General features: G+C 35.3%; 1 protein-coding gene and 1 pseudogene across 1 annotated transcript in view; both read right to left on the bottom strand.

Moving 5' to 3' along the window:
- The window catches only part of LOC141457202 (uncharacterized), a 477,911-nt gene that overhangs the window by 120,031 nt on the left and 334,299 nt on the right, over positions 1-23,581 (bottom strand). The window lies entirely within an intron of this gene.
- Positions 6,561-6,643, bottom strand: LOC141457378 (U4 spliceosomal RNA; annotated as a pseudogene).

The raw sequence follows: 23,581 nt of genomic DNA, 5'->3' as shown, positions 1-23,581 counted from the left end.
AAACGTCTATATTTATCTCCGTAAACATATTAAACGTCATGTCATTTCAATATAAAATACATTTTGAAATCTGATATAGCTCCATATAGAGACCAAACATAGATATATTCTATAGAAATATTTATAGAAGAAAATCACTTGGACTAAACTAAGACTGACTATAAACAGTTATTAAAATTTTTTCCCCTAATATTATAGTAACATCAGGATACAGGATAAACATTCTTACCGAAGGGTTTTAGCTTTCAGTGTGCCTAAATCAACAACGAATTACTTTACATAAAACCCATGTAGAATTTCCATTATTTTCTGACCTAAGTAACCACTGTGGTGTAAAATGTTAACTCGTTTGGTTAAAATATGTGGGTAACCAAATTTTTCAAATAACTAGAATCTATCTTCGACAATTATGGTCATTTAATCCGCTAATTTGGTTTTTCTATGAAGACGCTGGTGTTCAAAGCAAAACTTCTAACTGGTAACTATTCTTCACTGTTCACTCTTTGCACTAAGTCAGGGGTGTCAAACTGGCGACCCCCGAAGTAATTTTTTCTGACCCACTTTGTTATGAAATAAAATAAAAATAGAAGAAAATGGTTAAGAAGGAAATAGCGCTTAGGGGACATCAAGGAACTATCGTACCCAACAATTACCTCCCTCGTTAACCCTTTAGCTACTGAAGACGAGTACACCACGTGGCCCAGTGCCTTACCTGAAGGCCTGCGGGCGTGTATAAACACGCTGACTCAGTTCCGGCGACGTTTGGAAGCGATATGTCTGCCACTCTAAGTGGAATTTCAGAATGATTTAGAAGACAAAGGAAGTAGAAATTTCCAAAATATATACTTATGTTCTCCAGTCTTTGAATCCAGATATAGCAAAACTTGTACGAGGGAAATCGCTGGCCAAGTTTCGAGGTAAAAAATAATAATTTTCGTTAGGGAAGGGATTAGCTATGAGCTTAGCATACTGGACTCCCACGCGGAGGTCCCGGGTTCGAATCCAGCAGCTGACCCTTAGATTTTCTCTTCCTAGGAGCTTCTTACAGCTCACTGTCCGGTGATGGACAGTGTTGTCTGTAACGAGAGAACACTGTCCGGAGGCCGGCAGTGCACTGGAAAAAGCTCCGGGTGTTAATGACCTCAGCTGTTGATGCGCCAAAAAAAAAAAAAAATTCGTTTTATAAATACAATTATATAGTGTTTTAATTATTCTATACATATTCTTGGGCTCCTCATTTCAGAATATAAATTTAACAGATTTGTAAATATGATGTGGCCCGCGTGAATCTTGCCTGTAACACCAATTGGACCACGTTTAAATTGAGTATGATACCCCTGTACTAAGTGATAGAGCGAAGCAACCCCATGCAGGTTATATAATAACCCCAGAGAGAACAAGATCGATGAGGACAAACAGAAAAGTATAAATAATGGGCCCCTTGGATGATAAGTATTATGGGCTTAACATTTTGAACTATATTTCCCTAATTAAGGCATAAATCGCGTAATAAAAATTATCGCTGATTTTAATCGTCCTAGCAAGAATGTTTATTGTATCTCCGACTGGTTTTGGAGTTGCATTCACTTCAGATGTAAATTAATTGGTTTGGTGCAGAGAATTCGTCTTCACTTAAGTTTCCGGTTACACTTAATTCGCTGATTATCTTACCTCTGATGATGGATGCAAAAAGTCCGACATCGGTCAGGAATAAACATGTGAGCAACGATGGGTAAAATCAGTGATATTAGTATCATCTACTGTTATTAGGCAATGAGGCGGACTTAACAAATTTTTAAAAATTATTTAGTTTACTCATGTATACAATACTTTACAAAAAACTTGGGTGGTTATGAGCGCAGACAAGTGGCAGATGTCCAGTTGAAGCCCCGCATATAGCAGCCATTGTTTTTTATTTGAAATTTATAACTTCAATGAGTTATTACAAGTAAATATGCTAGTTACTGTTCTTTATTTTTGGTGACTGAATCATAGGTTTCAATAGGATGAAAAATAAATGCCAGTTTCAATCGTGATAAACTTTATTCTGTCGAGTTTTCGACCTAGGGGACTAGGTCACCTTCAGGGCTAATTTACAATATACGGTTTTACATCATTAGAGGGTGGATGTGTCTTCTGTCTTGTCTGTCCATGAACAGATACATTGTAAATTAGCCCTGAAGGTGACCTAATCCCTTGGTCGAAAGCTCGGCATAATAAAGTTTATCACGACTGAAACTGGCATTTATTTTTTCATTCTATAACTACGAGGGTCGTTTGAAAAGTCCGTGCAAAAATAAAAACTACTTAATTTTTTGGGGTAAACCTTTTTTATTTTTCAACATAGTCTCCTTTTAGGCTTATACACTTCGTCCAACGCTGCTCTAGTTTGTTGATCCCTTCCGAATAATAGGATTTGTCCAAGTCTGAAAAATAGCCATTCGTTTCTGCAATCACCTCCTCGTTTGAATAAAATCTTTTTCCCGCCAGCCATTTTTTCATATTGGGGAACAAATAGTAGTCCGAGGGAGCCTAGTCTGGAGAATAGGGGGGATGTGAAACGAGTTGGAACCCTATTTCCATTAATTTTGCGACCACAACTGCTGAGGTGTGAGCTGGTCGTGATGGAAAAGGACTTTTTTGTGGGCCAATCGTGGGCGTTTTTCTTGCAGCTCGGTTTTCAAACGGTCCAATAACGATGAATAATATGCACCTGTAATAGTTTTACCCTTTTCCAGATAGTCGATGAGGATTATTCCTTGCGAGTCCCAAAAGACAGTCGCCATAATCTTTCCGGCCGAAGGAACGGTCTTCGCCTTTTTTGGCGCAGATTCCCCCTTGGTAACAGATTGTTTAGATTGTTCTTTGGTCTCAGGAGTGTAGTGATGTATCCATGTTTCATCCACAGTGACGAAACGACGTTTAAAGTCATGCGGATTCTTCTGGAACAGCTGCAAACCGTCCTTGCAACACTTCACACGATTTCGTTTTTGGTCAAGCGTGAGCAATCGCGGCACCCATCTTGCGGATAGCTTTGTCATGTCCAAATGTTGATGCAAAATATTATGTACCCGTTCATTCGAGATGCCCACAGCACTAGCAATATCACGCACCTTCACTCTTCTGTCATCCATCACCATATCATGGATTTTATCAATGATTTCTGGAGTAGTAACCTCAACAGGGCGTCCAGAACGTTCAGCGTCACTTGTGCCCATATGGCCACTCCGAAAATTTTGAAACCACTTATAAACTGTTCTAATCGAAGGTGCAGAGTCACCATAATGTTTATCAAGCTTCTCTTTAGTCTCCTGAGGCGTTTTGCCTTTCATAAAGTAGTGTTTAATCAACACACGAAATTCTTTTTCGTCCATTTTTTTGAAAATCACTCGACTTCTTAGATTCAAACGAATGCCAAACACAAAGAAATTGACCGATCTGGCTGAAACTTGGTGTGTGTTCTTCCAAGAGATGCTACTAACTAAACATAACCTCGATACGCGCCAGTGGTGCTATCTCTCTGACTTTGCACGGACTTTTCAAACGACCCTCGTATGCTAGCTTGATTTACTTGAATGACAATTATCCAGTCATGATGGTCAATAGTACAGTATAGTGTATATTGAATGAAGAGTTAGTAATGTGGCGAAGGATTTTAGACCGAATGGTTCAGATAAGGTTTAGATTAGAACGCTTAGCAGTACGAAGAGGAAGTAAAGCAGTCTTACGTTTGCGATTGTTACTTTATAGCGGACAGAGTGAAGCCGGAAACGGGTTTTGATATCAGTACGTTAGAGTCGACTGAGTGTGAATCTTTTGTCTAGGAATAGTTCCAGATAATGGACAAGTTCAGCTAGAGAAATAGGGATTCCATTGAAGTAAATAGGAGAAAGCGTTTTACAATTTAAAGTAGACATATTTGCATTTATCTACATCCAAATTTATTTTTTTCACTTAATGAGCCACGTCTAGAGAAATGATATGAGCTTGGACAAAACAGGGTATGCATATCTAAAATTGGGAAAAAAGAAATTTGCAATAATTTAAATTCCAAGCTATTTTCCAATACATTTATTTCTAAAGGAGAAAAAAAAAAGTTGCAGGCCGCTCTTCTTTTGAGGTTGTTAGCTTCAATCGGCATGGCCACTTTGATCTCTGGACTTTTCCAAACAACTTCCCTTTCTTTTATAATATCGGATTATTGGAAAGAAATCTTTAGCATAAAAAAAGAAGCTCTTTTACAAAAAAACAAGCCAAAAAAATCACATTTACAATTAGAGATGTTTTACTGAAGAGCTAACTTTACTATCATGGCAAATTTTACGGAATTCACTTTAAAATTAATAAAAAAAAAAAATACTTTTATAACTTGAATAAAGCCATTGTTGGCAGTTCTCGGTCAAGACTGTGGGATATCACTTGTTGTCTTCTTCAGATCTTACTCGAGAGACGCGACACTTCTCGGACATTTTTTTTGTAACACGAATAACTGCTGACTAGCAAAGCTGTTAACCATTTGCTTAATTCTTTGTTTTTAAAAATATATTTATTAACATTTCCAGTGGCATTCATATGCAAGTTTTTATGCATCCTGATGCTGCAGAATTAATGAGGTTTTAATGTAAATATTCTCGATGAATTCGTATCAAAAAAAGTTTAAATTAACACAAATTTAAGCAGAAAATAAATGAAACTAAACCAAAAAAATGACTTCAAAAAATCTTTACTGAATTTTATTTTAATAAATGACTAATAAGATCAAAATAATTACGTAAATGCATGTTTTCCTGAACAGTTCATCAAGTAAAATCTGATTTAAGTAGGTCTTGTGAAAGTAATCAAAAAAAAGTGTAGCCTCTGTTTTTATAGATGTACGCCAGTTACAGTATGTCACGCCCTAAGATCCTCAAACTACTTCAAATTAGACTATGCCAGGAATGAAATCAATTATTTTAAGTGCCAACCAGTCAAAGAGACGATTCGCCGGGAGTAGAATAAAAGAAAAAAGAAAAAAAAACTAAATGAAATAACAATCAAATAAAAAAGACTTGGAAAACACAGAAAACAAAGAAAATAGAATGGCGAGATGGGGAGAGAAAAAGAAAACAATTAGACATGAGACAAGTAAAAGTGCGACGATGGTGAAGGCTGTGTCTTTTGGTGACGCTCACGTAAAAAAAAAAAAAACGAAAAGTTTTAAAAAGTGGAGAAAACTGGGTTAGCCAAACGTGGGCTCACGTCAGGTGCACAAAAACACTGGAAGTTGATATCCATTGTCCTTCCTCAAGTCTCAGATCTCCTGATGACGGTGACTGATTCATAAAAGTTAAAAATAAATTTGTTACAGTTTGTAACGCTTAGTTTTCTGTTACATTATTGAGTGAAAGAATTTTCGTTCTTACGTAATTAGAAAAATATTTAATACATTCTTTTATAATATTATTTTATTAGAAATACTATTCGTTAAATAACGAGGGATGTTTGTTTGAGTAGTAATTGTACAAAATAAATGAATTGAAACAACTACGCCGCATGAGTGAGTCCAGCATCCATTAAGGAGCTTTTGCCGGAAGTGATTTCAAACAGAAAACGAACAAACGTGAGTGAGTACTTTAAATGACAATTTAAAACACGAGTAGTCAAAGCCGGCCTCTTTCATGGTGGGTCCGATACGGAAACTACTTTACTGTTACGTATTTCCATTCTCGGCTTCCAATCAATGCCTACGTTATGTAGGAAGTACGTGGAAAATTATACTGAATTCAGAATTATTAATATCCCGTATCTTGTATAAACAGGCTTTAGTTTCCTAATATTTACGAAAGTAGAGACCTTCGTTTGTACTTGGCGAAAATTGAAGCTGAAATGAAATATTTTGGCAACAGCCTCAGTAATCTCATTAATAATAAATTAAAGGTGATTTCAATAGACTTAAATTTAATTTTGTCTTTCTTAGATTTTAAAACTTCCGTACTTGTAGGAGCTGTACCGTTTGAGGTGCAGAAATGCAACATCAACTTTAATTTTCAGTGCATTAAAGATTATATAAGCACATAAAAAGATAATTTTTAATAAATATTTTTACTAAACCTCTAAATTAAGACATTGAACAGCAATCCTCTTTCTTGTACAGATCTGGTGCGCTACCTTAAGCTCTACATAGACAAAAGACTCACGTGGAACCCACATATTAGACCTTAAAATACAAGCAATGACAAAGCGTGCAAAACTGCTCTACAGACTACTTGGACGACGCTCCAAATTGCCCTTAGAACTCTAAACGTTTAATATAAAACACTATCCTCAAACCTATGTGGACTTACGGACTAGAGCTGTGGGGTACAGCCAAACCTACAATCATACGGACATTACAAACATTTCAGTCGAAACTATTGCGACAGATAGCTAACGCTCCTTTTTACGTGAAAAACCATACTCTCTACTAAACGATCTCAATATATCGATTAGTACAACAAATCGCCTGCACGAAATATCAAGAAGTTCTATACTTCTATCTATCTACTTGCTCTAATCCTTTCGTACAATCTCTCGCCTTTACTATATTTCGTAACCAGTTTTCAACTAGCAACAATCGCACCTCAGGAGACCTTCACTGGTTACGATACTGCCACTGCGCAAGGTAATAACGAGAAGCTAATATATTTATTGTGGTACTGGGTTCGATTCCCGGTCTTAGACCTTGGATTTTATCTAATGGTTAATAAAAGAAATTTACAGTACAGTATGTTTGCTAGTCGCCTCCTTCCATGACACCTAATTGGTAGTGGACGTTAAGCCCCGCCTGAAAAAATAGGCGATTACTTTACTTTACTTCGTAACAATCGACTACGCCGACTTAACCGTCAACGGCTCCGCGACTTCCTTGAGGTCTGATGATCAACAACATCATCATCACGATATCCTACATTGACTACTACCGCTGGGTAGTTTCTCTCCTCCTACTCTTCACTCACCATTCATTTATTTATGGTACATAATATGTTTCTATTCAGATTGTAAATTGCTAAATAAATTAAAAAAACTAATAAGTTATTGCGGAACCAGTGGGCGTTCAGAAAGTTTTACAACCATTTGATAGTACAAGGTGGGCGGAAGGTAGACTATTCTCTGCTTTGAAGGTAACTTAACTATTAGTAACTATTAGTTACCGTAATAAATAGGTTAACAAAAAAACCGCAACGGAAACCAAACTTATTTACTGTCTATTCACACATGCAATATTGTGCGAGAGGTCATTAAAAAACACCCTTTGTTAGAATTAAAGCTAGAAATATATTCTTCAAGAAGTTGGGTTACTTTGCTTCGGCACAAAGTAAGGAAAGAAATAAAGACTGTAAGTCTTTAAGAAAAAAAAAAAGAAACCGAGAGAATGGAAACAATGAAGAGAGAGAGAGCGAGGAAGTGAGCTGAGTGTAAAGTTGGCCGTGGTACGAACTTCATGAATAAATTTCTATTAAAGTGTCCATGTGACTTGAATCTACATCACATTTTAAAATAAAAACCTGAGCGAACAGCTTGACGTTTTATTATTATTTCTTTAAATGGGAAATGAAATATTTAAGTAAATATATGGAGACAGGTAGAACAAATCTTGGCAACTTGGAAAGTAAGTTATGACGGCAGGAAAACGTTCGCAGTGGGCACTGTTCTGCAAATGAACGGTAATAAAGTGAAAAAAGAAGTCAAAACAAAACAAAAAATCGGTGGATAGCACACTGGATCTAGCGTTCAAATCCAGTATGGTAGCCCTCAGATTTTCTCTTCCTTAGGAGCTTTTAACAGCTCACTGTCCGGTGATCTGACAGTGTTGTCTGTAATGTGACTCAGACTGGCAGTGCACTTTACTCAGCCAATGAAATCAATTTTGACCGCCTTGAATTAAAATTTTAAAAAAAAAAATCAAAATTTTAGCCAGGTAAGGGAAGTCAGATAATCAAGAAATATATTATTTTTCTTTTTGTTTATTTATTTTGCAACTGTATCTAGTACAATAGGCAAAAGTGATGAGAGATAAGGGATAGCGCAAATACACGTGCATGTATATAAACTACATACATACACGCGCACATGCATGTGCGCCAAGAGGCGTGAGTGGAGTGAACGACGACCTTCCAGTGATGGAAGCCGTTAGTTCGCCGGATTGGCAAGCTTACACCAGCAACCATCCTAGGAGGTCGACGAGATGATTGCGTGGCCACCCGCCGCTTTAGTCTGCGCTGTGGATTTGAAGGAAGTGTTGTAGTAGACATGTTGTAGATCAAAGGGTTGTAATGTGATTGTGTAGATTTGAGTGGAGTTTTGTGTACCGAGATTGGGCTATTTCCAGAGACGAGAGGAATATTTAGATCAGAATGTAATGTGTGATTGGAGACATAGAAGGGAGCGTTAATTATTGGTCTTAGAATTTTTGATTGTAAGGTTTGAAGTCGGTTGATGTTCGATTTTTTAGCGCTTCCGTAGAGTTGTATTCCGTACGTCCATATTGGGGCAAGTAGAGCGGTATATAGTGTTCGTTTGATCGTCAGGGTCAGTTTTGAACGTTTGTCGAGTAGTCTTTTTAACATTTTATACCTCAGATTGAGTCTCGTGTGAGGGTTCCAAGTTAGTCGTTTGTCAAGATGTACTCCGAGATATTGTACTTGGTTAGTAATTGGTATAGATGTATTGTGGAAGGAGAGAGGAGGGAGAGTTTTCTTGTTTAAGGTGAATCTTATGTATTTAGATTTCAATTCATTCACTTTGATTTTCCACTTTTGCAGCCAAGGCTCGAGAAGATTTAGGTGTGATTGGAGTGTACGGCATGCTATTACAGGATCCAGATGAGGAGAAAGAATTGCAGCGTCGTCGGCGAATGTGAAAGTAATTGTAGTCGGGTGAGTTGGTAAGTTCAGCAGTATAGAGAATATAAAGTAAGGGGGCTAGAATGCTTCCTTGAGGAACTCCAGCGAGTATTGGAAGGATAAGAGAAGAAGAAGAACCTTGTTTGACTTCGAAGAAACGGTCGGAGAGATAAGACTTAAGAATGAGGTAAAAGGTAGAAGACAGTAGGCGTTTGAGTTTATAAAGCAGCCCTGCGTGCCACACCCGGTCGAATGCCTGAGATATGCCAAGGAAGACACCTGGGCAATACTGCTTTAATTCAAGAGAAGTAGCGATTACATCCACTACTCGATGTGCCTGGAGAACAGTCGAGTGGCAACTCCGAAAACCGAACTGATGGTCAGGAATGATATTTAAAGGGGCTATTTCAGTTTGGAGGCGGAGTAGTAGAAGTTTTTCGAGGACTTTCCCCAGGATGGGTAGAAGGCTGATGGGTCGGTAAGAGCTTGGGATATGAGAAGGTTTATTTGGTTTAGGGATCATTGTTACAGAAGAGAATTTGTAGAGAATAGGAAAGTAAGTGGTTCGAAGTACAGCATTATAAAGAATAGTTTGAAATACTATTGCTTTCCTGGAGAGTTGTAACAGGATGTTATCAGATCATAGCCCGGACTTTTCTTTTTGGGAAGACAGTTGATTATGTCCATGATGTCTTTAGGATTGATTGGCTTAGGAGGAGGTGAAAGTTATAGAGGGATGTCCAATTCTTTGAAAATATTTTCAGTTTGTTGTAAGTCTTGTACGTCGGGATGAGGAGTGAAGACTTTAGAAAGATGTTCGGCAAAGTACTGGGCTCTCTCTTCGTCGGAAGAAACGTATTCAAGTTCAGGAAGTTCGATATTTATCCAGTAGCAAACGCACAATCGACTTTATTCAAATTTGAAATTTTATTTATATATTTAACTCCAATTAATAATAATAAAATCAAAAAATCTTGACTTTAACGAACTTTAATTAAAGGTGTATAATTAAAATTTTAAAGATAAACAGAGAAGTTGCACTTTCTGTCGTTTCACAAGGTAATTTTCATCAATTACGACTTGAAATTCATTTTGTCCTTAATTTAAAGACTAATTGATGTAAATTACACTATGGAACTTGAGAGACATAAATCACTTTACGGTTGGAGGACATGAAGTCTAAGAACGTTTCTGTGTTACAGTATTTTCTATCTTTCTCTACATATTGCTGTAACCGATTTACTTTGAATTATAAAACCTCATACTCATTATAGTAAAACCACCGATGTTCCACAAGGAAACACCCTGGTTCTTCCTCCTTCACACGAGATACACGGCGCTAACCGATAAACGCCATATCAACTCAAATCTCACAGAATACAAATAATAAAATGAAGTCGTAACAATGAAGTAGTGAGCAAGGTTGATGGTAGAAGTCTGCCTCTGGAAGTAGAATGAAGGCTTTTTAGTGCAGCGAATAACGACTAACGAAATGCATTAGTGCAGCGAATAACGACTAGTTAAATGCAGTTTGGACCTATCTCTTCTATAGCGATGAACTCTCCTAAACTGCCATTAACTGTGGATTGTGGTTATACTGTATAGCAATTCCCTTTTTTTAAGATAAGAAAAACGATTGCTTCCCCTTTTCCTGGAAAGCTGCATCTTCTGTATCAAATCTTCGTCATCTCCTTCCATCTCTAAGAAAAGGATTGTAATAGTGTTTGAGGAGATGTTGGTTGTAGATGTTGATGGATAAATAACACCTTAGTATCGGTATAAGATTTTATATATGTATATGACTGACTGCCAAGGACTGTATACTTTACACTACAAGAACAGAACAGACTGACTGACGTGGCTAAAACGATGTGTACAATTGAAGTGTAAGACTTTGAACAGAATCCCTTTTTGACTTTCCTCTCGTTTTTATATACATTCGCCGAGCCTCCCTTCTCTGTGTGCCGAGGGGGCTGTCTCTTTCTCTCTGGCTAGAGTGGGTGAGTGGTGGGGTTTCACTACCCCTACGCTAGAGTGGATGAGTGGTGGGGTTTCACTACCCTTACAAGGATCATCGTCATTTAATGGTCAGGATGACATCTACAATTGAAAGATCGTTATCTTTTTTTCATTTCCATACGTATTTAATTGCGAATAACATAGGTACAATATGATAACATTCACCTATACAATTTTTTTAACGAATACAGAGTTGATCTATAAAGCTAGGCCATGAATAGTGTCTATAACCTTGAGATTGTGAAAGTCATTCGGATGCTGACTCCATTATTTGAACAAAGTGATGATTGCTTTTCGATGAAAAACAAAAACGAATAATCTCAAACTATGAATAAATACGAAATTCTGTTCAACACTCTAATTGCTTAACGTTGTCAAAATGGATTTGAAATAAATCTAAAAACTTCCCTACAAAATAAAAAAGATCCTTCCAACACAACTGATGTTTTAAAATTTCAGTGAACTGTTTAAATTTTAAAACATATATTAACAATAGAAAACAACATGTTGCCATCATATTGCTTACTAGGATCACGTAAAAACTCATAGACATTGGCAACACTGTCATGGCTCAAACCAAAAAAATGTTTTTTGGGAACTCTAACCATCAACAAATAAAAAAAAACAATTCACAGCTTTTGCAATGTAATTCAAATGACAAATTAATCAGCCATCTCTAAGTTGATAATTTCACTCACAAACTCAATTTCTCTCTGCCAATCAATTTGCACCATTTCATTGATTTCAGCCAATCAGGTGAGTATTATAGCGATAATACATGGTCCAGTACTTCCTCTCTAATCAGCTGATTCTATTACCTAAATAAGGCGTGATACCCTATATAACGCTACCGTAACAGCTGATATTTGTAATAATACCATTCCAGCAGCAATACTTTTCTCTTCAGTAATTTTGTGTAAGATTAAAATAATTTAGTTTATTACCTTATTCCTTGTTTTCATTGGTCAAATGTAGATGAGAGGGGGCACCCTTGAACAGTTTTAATTTCCCGCCCAAATATTTAAATCATTTATGATAGGTAATATTCTCCATATGCTGTGGTAGACCTGTTGTATAATTGACAAGAGTTTCCCTTCGTTTTCATTGTTCGGTAAAGTCAGAATTGAGAAATGTTATATTTTGTAAGGTGGAAGCAAAATTTTTGTTGCAGCTTTGGAAGTTTATTGTGAAGATTGTAGTGGACAAGTTTGTTAGTACTGTTAGTCCATATTAACATTTGGAATTCGTAGTTTTAAATCTAGTATTTACAAAAGTCTTTTTGCTTGCAAAAAGTGTTGGATATTATATTTTCTTGTAACATTTTTTGTTTATTCGCCGAGAAGGGGAAAGTGGTCTGAGAACCCACATTAAGAAGCGCAACAAACCGAATATTTTCTTCAAACTTCCTAAACCCATCACACAGTTGGAGTACAACATCCCGAACTAGATTTCAGTGGTTTAAAAGAGAAAGTAATGTATTAGTGAGAGAAATAACTGATAGAAGGTAGATTCAGAGTAAAGTAATATCATTTCTTTCTATTTTATATTGTGTTGAAAGGTGCCCCACCAGTGAAGCAGACATTAACATTTGAATTAAAAAAATATAGATATGTGTGTAAAATACCAACTGTTTATTAATGTAGATCTGTTAAGAAGACTTGAAAGTTGTAGACAACAAAATAAAAAGGTTCAATAATACGATTCTGGTGCACTCTGTAACGGAAAATGTAAATTCTGTTCAAATGTGCCCCCCTCTCACCTACTCGTGTACTTGGCGCACTAGATACAATTACCATGTAGACCAGGAAATCATTTAACTTACAAAGACAAAATTATTAGCACTCGGTTGATAATACAATTAATACTGACGAGTAATTTAAAACATGCAGTACCCAAATAAGTGGCCAAAAGTTGACAAGTTAAAAAGAAAATTCAAGAAATGTTTTCTAGAAGATCAAGAGAGAAAATTTACCAGCTTCCAGCCGGGTCCAGTATAGATACTTTCCTGACGGCTAGGTGTAGGTGCGCGTATGTAAGTAGGGTGAGATGAAGTTGGCTTTCTTTATCCATCGTAAAATTGTCCCTTTGGGATTTGGAAAAGAAGCAAACACTTCTCAAGGAACGTGACTATTAAAACTGACACACACAAAAATAATAAATAAATAAGTAAATTGAATCTATCAAAATCTAACTACTTAGCCGTAATGATTTTATTCCCCAGTAACTTTAGTACAGCTCATTCAAGTACTAACTAATTTAACGTTGGGCTGAATAAATGATGATAATTCTAAGTACAGTAATTTTTTTAGCAGGTTTTAGATGGTCACCCCAGTCTATGATTCTGGAATAGATGCTTTTCATGGTTTTAGAAGCAATGTATTGGGTAGTCAAAATTATAGACGCAGCGTAACAGTAGCATATTCAATCTAACCGAGCCTTTATACAAAATTTGACTTTTGACGGTTTAAGCACTTATGAAACTGCGATTTTTTTTTCTAAAAATGTCACATTACCTTCCAATACAGGTTCATTAATAATGAAAACAATGCTACAAAATCAATTTTTCATGAAAAGTATTTCGATGAAACGCGATAGGACCGAAGTAGACAGTTCTTGTATGCTAAAAATTAACTTCTTATTCCATAGAATGAAAAAATAATGGCCATTTCAGTCATGATACATTTATTCTGCCGACCTAGGGACTAGGTCATCTTCAAGGCTAGTTTACAAAGTAATATTTTTACATTACAGGGTTGGTGTGTCTTCTGTCTTGTCTGTTCATGGACAGACAGTCAGTACATTAACAGACAAGACAGAATTCACATCAACCCTTCAAAATATTACTTTGTAAACTAGCCTTGAAGATGACCTAGTCCCTAGGTCGGCAGAATAAATGTATCACGACTGAAATGGCAGTTATTTTTTCAACCTATTGAAACTATGAATCAATCACCAAAAAGAATGAACAAACAATTCTTAATCCATTCAAGTAATTCCAAACTTTTAAATTAAATGCATTTGTTTTCGAAGTTTTAGATAAAGTTGAATTTACCTGGCCAGGTATCTTTAAAGGTGCCATTATTGGATAGACCTACAAAGGTAAAATGCATAGTGGTACTGGGTTCGATTTGAACTACGGCTTGGGTTTTAATTAATGTTTAATATGACAACTTTATGTGTAAAGTAGGGTTGCACTATCCGCGACACCTAATTCGCTGGCTGCATGTAAAGACCGCCTGCAAAAATATGCATTTAAAAATAGGCAAATAAATAAACTAACTTTAAAGAAGACAACAGATTAGATTTCGCAAAAATCACGGGTAAAATGATGCAGACCGAAAATGTTCGCAATTAAACCAAAAACGATTGAATTTATGAATATATTTTTATAAAAAGTAAAAAAAAAAATATTTAACGCTCTCAGCAGGAAGCGAATATAGTCAAGTATAACTGAGAATTACAATATACGATTACGTAGAACAAACATTTTTATTGTTGTAACAAAAAATAAATGCAGAAAATCGAAATTTTATTGTGAAGGATTAAATTTAATGTAGTATCGCAAAAGTAAGACAATCCAAAGATTGGTAATATTTCTGTTAAATTATCCAGAATAGTTTTAATACATTTCTGGATTTATTGAGCTGAAAAAGTCCTTTATCATTTTTTTTTTTTTCATAAAATTCATTCTTTACTATTAAAACTGATTTTAAATTTATCAATTTCTAAATTTGATATAAGGTGATCCATTATTGGAAATAAAATTTAATGGCAAGCTTATTAAAAGAATAGAGCTTAAATATATTTTGAAAAATAAAACAATGAATCTTGTTTTAAATTCATTAAATAAAGTTTGGTTTACGGCGAGAATCATTTGTGGATATGGATTTTCAATATTTATGCATTTCCAGAGCGGGCTGTATTCTATATCACAGATGGTCGTCAGTTCCCGTTTGCTTTAAAGGTATCCCTTTTGAACAAGAACTGCTTTTAATGAGTTTTTTTTCGGGTACACCAAGATATCGATGGTGTTGTTATCGTGGAAATCTGAAACTCAAAGATCGATTCTGTAAAATGATTCTTCCGTTTAATTGATTTTTTTACTAAAAAAATTAGTCTCCCGTTTTTTTATTAGCACATAAACGAGATATTTATCAAATTTGATCATTCACGATACTTTTTTTTTATTTTTAATTTCGATAGAAACGCAGACATTCTATTACTCTTATTTGTGAAGTAATTTTGATAAATACTTCTACGTTGTTAGGGACCTCTCAAAACCAATATTTCAAGTGATAAAAAGAAGAGTTAAAACAGAAAATCTACACGACTTCAATTCAGCCTACATACAAAAATAAACAATTTCAAGCTCATGAAAAGAGTCTACGGTTTCTTTATACAAACTCTAGTTTGATGGTTAATTATGAGACACTATTGCTAGAATTAGGTATGACTGACTGGTCGGTGGCTAAATTTACCCAGGATACAATGTGTTATCGCTCAGCTGACTTCCTCTTCCGATATCTCTCGCCAAACGTCACATTACAACGGCATTAAAAAAAAAAAAAAAAAAAAAAAAAAAATTAGGAGTGAAAAAACTCATACCACTGTCTGTTTAATGTAAACCCAAACTGTCAACTGTTGGCAAATTTATTTCCAACTTTCAACTTTTTCACTTAAAATTTCAGGTAGGAACGGAAATAGCTCGAGATTTAGTGAAAAAAAAAAGGTTCTAAACTAGCATAAACTGCATTTCAGAAGGCCATCATTGGTTACTACATTACCACTGATTGAGATTTAGAGTTCGGTGACTTTCTAGATGCTGAAAACAAGTAGTACGGTTTCCTTAGCTAAGATTTTTTTCAAAAGGCATTAGTGACTTTTCAGAAGACTTATTTAATTCTCCAGGGGCTGCCCTACTAATCTTGATTATCTAGAGAGCAAACCTCTAGCGGGATTGAAAAGGATGGTCGTCACAGAAAGGAGGATATGGTCCTTCATTCATATGAAATGGTCTTTCGAAAGCTACTACCATTAGTTGAAACGGCCCCCAAATGCTACCACCATGATGATAACTTACTACACAAGGCTTAAAATTTAAGATTACTTGATTCAGTCGTTCCTAGAAATCAGAAATCCAATGTATTAGTAACGAGAGGGTCAATAAAGATGGAAGGTTATTTGCATCTAACATATACCCAACATAAATATGCAAACATGTGTCTGAATGCAGTAGGGAGGCTATGCCCCCCACCGCCTCCAATGTAATGGGGCATCAGTAACGGTGGCAGTTTGTGGTAGTGGGCACCATATAGTATATTGAATGTCATAAATAGTTCATGCAGGAGAGAACATGCACTGAACATGGCCGCCTTGACATTGTTGTCATATCTAACGTACCAACGTGATTAGTGTGCACACATTATGTAACTGTATATTATCATTAAGAATATATACTGCTTATTAAACGGCGTCGTAATCATAAATCAATAGATATTAATCTAAAATTAACTCCAGATTTTGTCACTTCTTTTAAATAACTACATATTTCTGTATAGAGCTTGTTTTTATAGTGTTCTGGAAATTATGGTCCCACCAGGAGTTCATATTTTACTGGTCCCAGTAGACGAAAGACCCGCTGTTAAGGGTCGCTTAAGTTTGCATACAAAGCATTATCTACCCAAGTTCTAGTTTTTTTTTTTGGTGCACCAATAACTTTATTAAAAAAAAAGAAAAGTTGAAAATGTGGTTAGTGCCCTCAGTGCTGGGCAATATCTTGGATTTTCTCCGTCGTAGCATGTTTATCGTATCCCTGACTGGTTTTGGACTATCATCCATTATCACGACAAAAAAGATACGCGCTACGTCGGACAAATTCAAAGCCACTTCAAGAATACGTTAGGAAAATAAGTTCAGATTCTGGCATACAACAGTTACAGTTTTTGATCATTCTTCCAGTCATATTACTAAGTGATATAAATGGCACAGAATGAGGGCTCTGAAGCGGCGCATTCCCAAACTATTAAAAGAAATAAATAAAAGTAAGCAAGAAGCAGAAAGTTGTAATGACAGTAACTTAACTTAGAGAAATGCGTTCTGAGACAATGCGTCACAATGAACCGAAGTAAATTAAGTTGCCAATCAGAAGTCATGAGCATCATAATAAGGATTCGAATAGCGAATAAAATCTTATCCGTTACCTTTTATTCATATTGATATTTATATATTTATTTATTGATAATTATCGATAACAAATACATTTTCATTGAGCTGGGATAGCTGGAGTGCAGCCCAACACTTCGTATTTCTTCAAGCATTCTATGGTATACAATATGGGGTTTGAGCAAGCACACTACCAAAATCTCGTTGCATCTGGTTTAGCTTCTATTGAAGCCAGCCTTAGATGCCGTTAGAATAATTCAGCTTCAATGTAATTCCTCCCTACTAATTCATGAAAATCGGTTCATGCGTTTAGGCGCTACGTTGTTTACAAAATAAAGGTAACAAGAACAACAACGGTTTTCTGAAAATGCCGATTTTGCCCATTTTCAGCAACGTATTTCTCGAAACCTATTAGATCTGGGTGGTTGCAAAAAAAATACAGTTATAAAGGAGGATTTGCCCTAATTATAAAGAAAATTTGGGCATTTTATCTTTTATAGAAAAAGAGAAAAAAAATTGTTAAAGTAGTGTGTTTTTCAACGTTATGCTTTTTCGTGCAGTTTTTGACGATCACCCCTTATACAACTGTCCTACCGGACAGTTTTAATTAATATTGGAGTTGTGTAGCAATGAAATTCTAAAGTAACTTACTCAAACTGATGAAGAAAGCACGGCTGCTTACCTGTAATTAAAAAAAAAATTATTAATATATTTAATTTAAATAAACGAAATTTTATAGTTAGCTTTGAAAGAAAGAAGAAAGAAAACAGATTTATTATCCTGGGACTATTGTCCTCCAAGAATAAAAACATGTACAATTGGAGGCTCTATTGGTTTGGCCTGTATTTTAGATATTTATAAACAAACAATAGGCAAGTATTTACAAAAATAAGATTAAAATTAAGGGAATAATTGAATTCAATTATTATTTCGGAGGAAGCTGGGTAGAAAGAAGATAATTAAACAGAAGGGATTTAAAAATGGAAAGGGTACGAGCATGGCGGACAGATGAAGGTAAGGAGTTCCAGAAAGAGGTAGGGCGTATTAGAAACGATTTGTCGAAGGATGAAGTACGGTGTGAAGGAATATAGAGATCAGAGGAACAAGATCTAGTATTACGAGAATGGATCGAGGATTTGAACTTGAAGAGTTGGAAAATATTAGATGGCCTTTGTGATTGGATAACTAAAAATACTGGCGGCTGTAGACAACGAAAAAACCACTTCAACTCATCGCAGTAGTGCGAAATGCAGAGAGTCTCTGGGAATGCTGAAAATAAATCGTATGAAGCCGTTCATAAGAGGCGCTTGAGCTTAGCTTCAATATCACCAGCAAGACCGCCAGTGCTTTGCTGGTTAAAATAAAGAGAATCTGAACGTAAAACCAAATTAAAAATTAATAAGTAATAACAAACCAGAGTTAACACGAATTGTGACAACAGAATGAGAACAACTCCAACGTCTGCAAAGATAAAATACAAAATATTGTGCTTTTAACTTTGACATTCTTCGTAATTATTGCAATAATATAGAATTTCTGTTTTTATATTACACCATAACTATGGACTGTATGCAAATGTGCTTTAAAAAAGTGGAAAAAATATTGGAAAATTCAAATTTGATATTTAGTTTTGGCTTCGTACTACTAGGAGATGCGAAAAGAGGTTTTCGTAAAATATCACATCAATTAAAAAGGTTGAAAATTAAATTTATTTGATTTTTCAGTATTTTGCAATTTCCTTCAAAATGGCACAACTTTCATATTCAAATATTTCATATTCACTTAAACACATTCACATGTGTAAGTAACATTTACTTAAAATATTTATCAGAGGAATGTTCATTTTCGTTAATTCTGTGGAGGCAGGAAACGTTAGGTATTTCGCTGAAATGCCTTTTCAGTAAATTGTTCAGCACTATATAGTGAATAATATGTATAAGCTTTAATTTTATAGTTTAAATTCAGACTCTGAAGAGATTCAGCAGTTTTTCAAATGTAACTTTTAAAAAGTTATTATTATTTAGTTCTGCTCCACTGTTAGAGGACGTTCCCGTACTTTGTGAATTATGTGTTTGCTACATTTCTGATAGGACGTATCATTATTTGGCTGTCTGTCCACCGGCTTAGTGAGATAAGATTAAAGTGGCTTGGCTGGCCTGTGCCTTTCTTCTAATGAAATAATAGATTATCTGAATGGAAGGCATTGGCCTTCATTGGCAAACTTTTGTAAAGCAATATATAGCTATAAACTCGAAACTTATTAGTCCTGTTTCCTCTACTATCATTGTCATTTTGTTAAGTTATTGTAACTGCATGTTTTATAATATTGGCATATTATTACTGTGATTTATATTTTTTATTTATTTTTTTTGTTCCATTGTAGATTCAACTCCACCAACGGTCAGTGGCCACGGTAGCCGTCTTTACGAGGGTCGTTTGAAAAGTCCGTGCAAAGTCAGAGAGATAGCACTACTAGCGCATATCGAGGTTATGTTTAGTTAGTAGCATCTCTTGGAAGAACACACACCAAGTTTCAGCCAGATCGGTCTATTTCTTTGTGTTTGGCATTTGTTTGAATCGAGGAAGTAGAGTGATTTTCAAAAAAATGGACGAAAAAGAATTTCGTGTGTTGATTAAACACTACTTTATGAAAGGCAAAACGCCTCAGGAGACTAAAGAGAAGCTTGATAAACATTATGGTGACTCTGCACCTTCGATTAGAACAGTTTATAAGTGGTTTCAAAATTTTCGGAGTGGCCATATGGGCACAAGTGACGCTGAACGTTCTGGACGCCCTGTTGAGGTTACTACTCCAGAAATCATTGATAAAATCTATGATATGGTGATGGATGACAGAAGAGTGAAGGTGCGTAAGATTGCTAGTGCTGTGGGCATCTCGAATGAACGGGTACATAATATTTTGCATCAACATTTGGACATGACAAAGCTATCCGCAAGATGGGTGCCGCGATTGCTCACGCTTGACCAAAAACGAAATCGTGTGAAGTTTTGCAAGGACGGTTTGCAGCTGTTCCAGAAGAATCCGCAGGACTTTAAGCGTCGTTTCGACACTGTGGATGAAACATGGATACATCACTACACTCCTGAAACCAAAGAACAATCTAAACAATGGGTTACCAAGAGGGGAATCTGCGCCAAAAAAGGCGAAGACCGTTCCTTCGGCCGGAACGATTATGGCGACTGTCTTTTGGGATTCGCAAGGAATAATCCTCATCGATTATCTGGAAAAGGTTAAAACTATTACAGGTGCATATTATTCATCGTTATTGGACCGTTTGAAAACCGAGCTGCAAGAAAAACGCCCACGATTGGCCCACAAAAAAGTCCTTTTCCATCACGACAACGCACCAGCTCACACCTCAGCAGTTGTGGTCGCAAAATTAATGGAAATAGGGTTCCAACTCGTTTCACATCCCCCCTATTCTCCAGACTTGGCTCCCTCGGACTACTATTTGTTCCCCAATATGAAGAAATGGCTGGCGGCAAAAAGATTTTATTCAAACGAGGAGGTGATTGCAGAAACGAATGGTTATTTTTCAGACTTGGACAAATCCTATTATTCGGAAGGGATCAACAAACTAGAGCAGCGTTGGACGAAGTGTATAAGCCTAAAAGGAGACTATGTTGAAAAATAAAAAAGGTTTACCCCCAAAAATTAAGTAGTTTTTATTTTTGCACGGACTTTTCAAACGACCCTCGTATAAAGTAACCTTTGCTCTCAATTTTTCTTTTCTATTATAGATTGAATAGTAGTTATTTTATTTATTATTTTTTATTTAATATAAAATAATTATGTTTTTATAATATGTGTAAAGATTGTTAAAAAAGGAGTTTTTGTATTGTATACCTATTTGTGAACTGAATTATAATAAAGACAATTAAAAAAAAAATCTATTTAGTTGCTTTGATTACCTCGGAATTCATTCCAAAAATGTTCTTTAAAATTAGTAAATAACTAAAAACTAGGCCTATTACTTTTATTTACAACACCAGTTAGTCACTTTTAGATGTGTTCAAAGAGGCTAAGAGCTTAATTATCGTATAATTTAGTAACAGAATTACCGCTGTAATCCAATGAATCTTTTTTTTTTTTTTTACTTCGCCATATTTACACCTACAACAAATGTTGCATCAATTAAATTTGATCTTACTGGTTCAGTTCTCTTGTAATGACATGGTTAGAGCAATCACCTACTGGTGAAACTCTTTCACAATGATTTAATCACAATAGATCTCTAGGCCACTTCCGCTTCAAACGACGAGGAGGATTGTCTGGAAGGTGAGGAGAGGAGAGTTGTTGCACAAGAGGATTAGGATAGAGAGAGCTAAGAGGCTGTGAAAGTTGCGGTAGCGAGACTTTATTAGGTCAGTGACAAAAGGGATGTGAAGGTCACAGTGTGTATGGTAAGGTTAGAAATGTAGTATGGAGCATTCAGGATTTTAGACTGTAGTGTCTGCAGGCATTTAAAGTTAGAAGGTTTGGTTGAGCCCCACACTTCTGCTCCGTATTTCCCATATGGGTCTAAACAATGTCTTGTAAATTGTCAGTTTGTGATTCAAGTCGAGTTTGGATCTGCGGTCAAGTAGTCTAGTAAGTAGCTTGTAGCGTCTGTTCACGTCTTGTCGTTTCAGTCGAGTATGTAGGTTCCACGTGAGTCTCGTTGTCCAATGTACAGTCCTAAGTATCGTCCAATGAATCTTAAAAATATTTCTGGATAACTATTCAAATTTTTGAAGATTGATTTTTCAAGAAATAGATTCAAGTTTAAGTGCCCTTGAAAGATGTTCCCACTCCTTCGGCCAGTTTACCCCAAATTGCCCCACTAGTTGTGGGCAATACCTGAACTCGGTGAGAGAAATCACTGTTTCCCACACTAGTAAAATAAATAATAATTCTTATTAAAAAAAGAAATGATACTGTAGAAAATGTACGCCATTACTGTGCTCTGATTGATTCATTTTACTCCAATATCACCACCACCCAGTCACTAACTTTGCATTTGGTAATTAATAAACGTAATCAAAGTTAAAATGAATACAGTCATCGAACGGTACTCAGTTTGATAAAATCATATGCAATCCGTATTTACCAAGTGAGAAAATATTTATAGGTACGTTTTATTTTTGCATCATTGAAACCAATTTTTAATTAAAAAAAAAAAAAAAAAAAAAAAAAAATCCCATTTTAAAATTGTAAATTAATGAAACATTGATGTTTTATATCAAAAACTCAGATCTCAGATTAGCGAGAGTTGTATTTGTAATAGTTATTTATTTAACAAGTGTGGAAAGTAGTACTTTTCCTCACGCGAGGCAGGGTTTGCACGCACGAGCGAGCCAAGCGAGGCGAGTGCAAGTGCAAATTGCCGAGTGTGAGGAAAATACTTTACACTCGAGTTAAATATTATATTTTTTCTGCAACCATTAGGGTTATTAACTAAAAAAAAAAAAAAAAACTAAACAGAAATCACTAGAATCCATTTTAAATTTCTATAAGGTAACACTATAACCTTTTTAACTGTTATAATTAAAAATATCTAATTATTTATTAAAGTATTATTTTTATTTCTATATTCCTTTCAATTTTTATTTTATTTTTTAATATTCGTTTTTTAATTATTTAAATAAAATAAATTTAAATAAGCTTATTAGAGTTTTACAGAAAATATTTATGTTAATAACAAAACTTCTTATATCAAGGAAGCACAATAAAGTTTTTCCACTCACTTGTGCGGAAAGTGACACTAATGGGAATTTCCCCCCACTAGTGTGGGAAGTTTGGCATTACACAGCTGATTTTAATTGAGTAATGAGAACTTCCCTACATGGTTGCAGAAAAAAGATATTTTTAATCAATCTCTGTTAAAAACGAGTTAACATTATTTTATAATAATTTATCAGAGATTTTTATTCCTGATTTTACATTAATGAAAGTTGGTTATTATTTTGATTAAAAGAGTACTGATTACGCTGTTACAAAATACATTTACAAAATTCCTTCTTTAAGGTAAGCTTTAACATAAAAATAATTCAGAGATTAAAATAATTGCACTTAGCAGAGTAGGGATTCATACTCTGTATAAGCGGGTAGTCTAAAGACATTAATAAGGGTAAAATTTCTCAGTAGCTAGACTGCGAAGGTTGCAGGTTTTGCATTCGGCTCACTGCACTTAGATTTTATGTAACATATTCAGTCAGTTCTTTTAGATATGTTGTAACATCAAAGAAATTGATATTAAACTCTACACCGATCAACAATTTTCGGTTAATTACTAGGCAAATAGAGAAAATATTGTATTAGAGAATGATATGCAATAAGGACGCCTTAGGATACGTTCACAACGGAACCGTGAGTATAGATGATAGCAGAGATGATAACTGATAAGAGTAAAATATAATCGTTGATTAGTGTGCACAACGATTACATGCAACATGCCCGAGTAGTGAAGTAGAGTTTTTATGTTCAGCAGCCACGAAATGGTATATTTTAAAGAAAAAACGCTTTAGAAAATATCATG

This window comes from Rhodnius prolixus, unplaced genomic scaffold (assembly GCF_049639745.1).
Source record: "Rhodnius prolixus isolate KJV_2025 unplaced genomic scaffold, Rpr scaffold_10, whole genome shotgun sequence".
NCBI lineage: Eukaryota > Metazoa > Arthropoda > Insecta > Hemiptera > Reduviidae > Rhodnius > Rhodnius prolixus.
Note: the sequence above shows the minus strand (reverse complement) of the source record. Positions and strands in the feature narration are given on the sequence as shown.